This window comes from Pieris rapae, chromosome 1 (assembly GCF_905147795.1).
Source record: "Pieris rapae chromosome 1, ilPieRapa1.1, whole genome shotgun sequence".
NCBI classification, from domain to species: domain Eukaryota; kingdom Metazoa; phylum Arthropoda; class Insecta; order Lepidoptera; family Pieridae; genus Pieris; species Pieris rapae.
In genome coordinates this window covers 10,491,359-10,497,358 of record NC_059509.1, presented here as the reverse complement: position 1 = coordinate 10,497,358, position 6,000 = coordinate 10,491,359, and positions in this window count along the sequence as shown.

Sequence of the window (6,000 nt, the reverse complement as noted above, 5' to 3'; positions counted from 1 at the left end):
ATAAATTTCCCAATATCTCCGACGCTAGTGCGGGACATACATTAAGAAAAAATCCGCATTGTTAGAGAAACCATACTAGTAATAATTACCTAGTACATTACCAATTTGATACATATTAGTAAATGGGAAATTCACAAAATACGACGAAACGTTATTATAAAAGAATACTATTTTTGTGTCTTACGGACGAACGCGTATAAGAAACATCTTTGAATCAGTAACATTATTACGCGAACAATTCCACATTAAAGATGCCACTTAACCTTTTTTAAATGGCTCTCCATAAAAAGAAATACAAATCACCGCCTTAGGGCTCATACACACCTTAACGGCTGTAACAAGGAGCTAACTTCGTTTTTATAGAGACACCTTAATGCAAACGCTTACAGGCAACTTATATGTGGGATTTTTTATAGCGCAAAGTTTTAATCTTATTGTCTACTTTATTACACGTACATAAAGAACAAATTCCCTTAAACCTTGTTAAGACGCGAGAATCACCGATAGATAAAAACTTTAAGCCCCGATCCGTTTAAAAAGATCGTATCTGAATTATTTGCATGCAATTCTCAATCTAATTTCCTTGAAGTAGCGATTGAATTTCTCTGTAACTTTAAGTGTATTTACGTATAAATTGTTAGCGTATTAAAATGTCGTACATTTTGTTTGGAAATATCGTGAAATGTCCTTTTTGATGTGTTTGGTGAAAGCATTGTTCTTTATAATGTTAGGAGATAAATGAAGACAGTTTATAGCATCTATGAGACCACAATTTGCATGAAAACAAATTGAACTTTTTTATTTGTCGGTTTTATTTTTACCATAAACCGAATCGGACGTTATTTTAACATTCTAATTCAGGTGAGACTTTACTACATTGGTTTATTCAGGGCGAATCGACCGAGTCTTCAATTGAAGCCGAGTCTCGAAAAAAAAAAACAGTGAACCTAATAAAGGCCTGGGCTTTAGATTTCTATATCTGGGATATGATCATTAATCTAATAGGCAAGTAGGTAGTCAGACTCCGCCTGACACACACCGTCGACTTTTTGGGTCCAAGGCAAGCCTGTTTCTTCACAATGATTTTCTTCACCGAATCCAATATTAAAGCGCATAGAAAGTCCATTGATGCACTGCCGGGGATCGAACCTCCGATCTCAGGGATGACAGTCGCAAATATATAATACAAAATTAATTCTTACACAATTATTTCAAAAAGTTCTAAACTCGCAAATTCATAACAAAACCCATATCGAATGAAACTTTTTAATAAAAAGACGTTACAAAGAGCTTTTGTTTGAAGACTGTGAAAGAAAGGGTAATAATCTACAAAATGAGCCAGCAAGTAACGTTTGTTAACAACAAAAGAACTTAGAGGGGATTGTGGTTCTTTCGCCGCTAACGAATCGCTCCCAAATATTAAGTCTTAAAAGTTCATGCAAAGGAAACTGTAGATTTTTAATCGGGACGGCTGTTCCGAAGTTTTGGTGATTGCTAATTAGCTATGCTTGAACATTTTTAACTCGAGTCATTTGAATGTTGAGAAATGTTGGTCTTGTGAGAGTGCGTCTCACTTCCCTGAGGTCGTAAGGTCGATCCCCGTCTGTGAACCAATGGACTTTCTATAAACACATTTAAATTCGCTCGAACGCAAAGGGAAAATGATGGTGGTGTATGTACCTTATATAAAGACGAGTTTATGATTCGAGAATTCAAAATACCTGAAAATAGTCTAATAGTCAAATCAGCTCTCATAAAAATAAACAATTTTTTTTTAACATACTTAATTCTGTCTCATATCTGAGGTTATTTTTAATTTGTTTCTCATGTTACTCGTCTTTAGCGCTATCAATATAGAAAACGTGGTTTGATAAAATTTATAATACAGGTCTCCATCTCCTAAAATCTATTTCATGTATTTAATTATCCAAGTTTACCACGTCATACATAATACTATACGGTATATGTTATCTTATCTAAACTGTATGACATTTTGGTAAAGAAATGTTACAATTTTTATAAATAAAATATAAATAAATACTCGTAATATTTGTTAATCATGAAAAAAATTACCAGAAAAACAGCAGATTAGGTTTTAAATAGGCTAACAATGCTTTCTCTAAAACTGTTCAGTATTTCAATTCGAATGAAGTTGGTTAGGTTAGAATGTGTTTTAATAATTTGAATACTGCCGCGAATTAAGGACCAATATACATTTATACACTTGACGGCACACACACACACATTGGTCGTCAATAAATCACTGTGCCCACAAGTACCTATATTACGAATGTCGCCGGCTAATTTATAGTGAACTTTCAATTTGGCAAACGCTGCCCTTCCGTAAATCTCTGGACTATAACTACTCCTTGCGGTCACCCGCTTGACCAAACACGCCGTTTATCCAATTCCAATTACATTTGAAAGCCTAGAAGATAAGACTGTATTTTATCATATAGGCAGAGTACGTATCAGTCATTGAATGAGGCTACATGAATGAGTCATTGAATAAGGCGACATTTTTATGTAAGGCAACGGACACGAGGCTCATGGATCATGGATAGTGTCAATACCAGAGGGCTCGCGAGTGCGTTGCTGGCCTTTTCTAAATTGGTGCGCTCTTTTCTTGAACTTGTGACTCGCTGTGTAAATCCAGTACATTTAAGGCTAAGTTTAGTTTCACAATCATAAATGCCTATACATCCAAAATATATATTAGTTCTTGAGTATGTCTTAACTTAATTACAGACACGGTTAACTAAAATCTAATCTATCGCTATTTTTGGATTGCTTTGTTCCGTTCTGGCTAACTGTATCCGCCCTGTGTTGGAAAGGGAGCAGTGCACAGTATTGAAGAACATAACTCTTTGATAACGATCGGAATTAACGTAAAAAATGCACTCTCGATAAACACAAATGATACGATTACGTCACGAGGCTCATGACGTCATAATTGGCCGATACAACCTTCACCCAATAATCGGACCGGCGGGAGCGCGAAAAAAGCGCGTTATTTTTAACGTTAAAACGAAATAAAAGAGTAATGAGTTATTGATTCGTCGGCGGGGTCATTGACCGGTAATGTCAGTGTCAAGGCCGGTGCGAGTGTTAATTTTTTAATGTGTGCACTTTTTCCACGTTTTATTAATGAACGTGTTGTTGTGACCTCATCAGTAATTGTCTGAGTGTGAAGCACGTTAAATTGTGAATGCATATCAGATTTTTGCATTTAGAAAATACACTTGCCTATGCGATATTTTTATTGCTCCCCAAGCGGGGCAGACTGGTTCTCATTCCACTCCGACACATCGTGTTTCTATTGCCTTGAGGGTTCCAGTTGAGAGCTTGCTTGGTGGCTTAGTTTCCTCCGGAGCATGGCCCATTTCCACTTTCTGCATTTTATAGACCGTCCAAGTAGGCCAATCGGCCATCCCATAGCTGATGATTAGATATTCTCTCGGGCCAGAATATTCCAAGAATTTGAGTAAGAAACTTCAACTGAGCGTTTTCAAGGCATTTCCGAACCAATTCGACTTAGGTTCCTTCAAGAAAAGAGCTTCCCAATTCTTAAAAGACCGGCAACGCACTCGCGAACCCGCGAAATTTGAACCAAACTTTTAAAATTTGGTTCAACTTATATTTTTTTAATTAAAGGTAATTTTTTTGCATAATTATGCATATGTAGAATAAAACAAATTAAAAAAGGTTTATTGATAAATAAATTCTTCAAATTTGCTATGTTAAACTAAAAGTATTTCAATCTTGTCGTTAGGTCGTGAGTTCGGACCCTGGCTGTTCATGTTTTTGCTGTTCTATCATACGGTCAATGAGGAAACATTAAGCGAATAAAAATGTGTATAAAATCAGTGTACGAAGTAATCAGATACAATAATCTACTGAGGTATTTTGAGCTTTATGGCACATCCGTAAGGTCTATGTATTTTGACAGTTGACAGCTGTTAAGATAACAATTGTCATCTGGTTTTCGTATGTAATTTAAAAAAATGTGATATGAGCTATAAGCTAAATTAAAAAAAGTGAGACCAAAAATCTTGCTAGAAAATTCTTATTTTTGAATCGATATAGAAGCCGTTTTAAAGGCCGCCAACGCATTTGCGAGCTCTCTACAATGTGAGTATCTAGGGGCAGCGGTACCACTTAAGATGAGATAAGCCAACCTACCGTCCTACCCGTTTGTCCCCTGTTACATAAAAAAACAATATACAATATTACTAAGGACATTTCTATGTAAAAAATTATCAAAAATGTTAAGCAGTAAATTTTTAGGATTACTTTAAGAATCAAAGATGTTGATAATTCAAAAAATGATTTTCTTGACGTCGATGGCTCAGTTGGTTAAGTAGGTGCTTACGGTAACTCGAAGGTCTTAGGTTTTATTTCCAACTATCATTTTCGAGGACCTTATAAAAATACACTTGACATGGATAATCCTAGTTTTATAATTAATAATATTAAGATTACTTACCAAATAATTCCAATTTTATCCCAATAACGCACAATCCATACTAAAACTAATTAACACAAGCACCAGACTTTTCGATTTATTGCACACTATTTATTATTTAATTTAAATAACACTGGCTGGATTTATAAATAGATTTTTTTTAATATCAACAAGAAAAGACATTCTTATTTTAAATTTAAGAAACAAGTCGAATAATTATTCTATTTTTAAATTTTGGCGGGATAGCTTGCCCTCGACCGGTTCAGTCTGTGGTCGGTAAGGAACTCGTCTTAGAACTAAGGGTGAAAAGACGTTACGGGCCCTTTCGGTCCCCTTCGTTTATTATTTGAGTGATAATGGCATGTTGCTTTGTAGCTGCCGGAAATATTATTATTAGTGTGTGATTACTTAACTACGATTATTTTATATATTTAAGAATTTTTTATCTAGTATTGGCTTAGAAATGTTAAATAAAATCTGTTTTACTTTGAGTCAAAAAAATTTTTGGAAACGAAGAAAGTTAAACAAACATTATTTTAACCGATACATAGATATATCGATGCACGGATTTATTTGATAATAAATGTTAAATATTTTTAAGCGGGCAACGTTCACAATTCCTAGTCAAATTTCAAGGCATTCATTAAATGTTAATGCATTTTCAACCTTATAAATTATAACATAGAATCTAGTGGAGTCGCCAGGTGAAGGATAAAAAACATTTTATTATGAGGGTTAAAGCTTTCTTTGGGATCTGTTGTTTGTTAAGAATCGAACGATAACAATACCAGGGCCGGACTCAGGAATTAAAAATAAGAAGTACTCTCGTACGAATTTGATAAACATGATTCACACTTAGCCCCCAGTCTGACTTCAATACGTCAAAAATGTATTGCATGTATTATACAGTAATAATAATGACACCATTTAAATCACAATAACACAAAGCAGGAGACAAATAATATAAAGTCAAAGTCCTACTTCCCACGGTAAAATAAATATGTGGTGGTTTGGCTCTTGCGTCTGAGTATAGGAAAAATAGGAATCCAAAAATGGTGCTGACTAAGACTAGCACTTACCTTTACCGTCGCTAAAAGCAGTTTCATCCGGAGAACATAAATAATATAAAAATACATACACACACACACACATTGGTACATGAGATAAAATGTTGTGTCGATCGCACATGACAAATCAACATAATAAAAAAAAAGTGCGTACGTACAAAGTACACATCTCAGAAATGAAACTTCTTTGTAAATTAATTATTATAACTAAGGTAAAAGCCCCAACAGATTACCAGTAAATACGTATGATCATTCTATGTATGTATTAGTATATCTATTCACGCTGTTCACACACTGTATACGTGCTTGTGATAACATAAATTAAAAAATCTGCGTTTACTGCACAAAACGTTATTCGACAGAATTGCCCTCTAAAGTTATGTAACTACTAATCAATTAGTAAAGGTTCTAAAATCTAACTACTAAATAATAGCGTGTATTTTTGCTCGATCTCCCTTTCTCACTCTT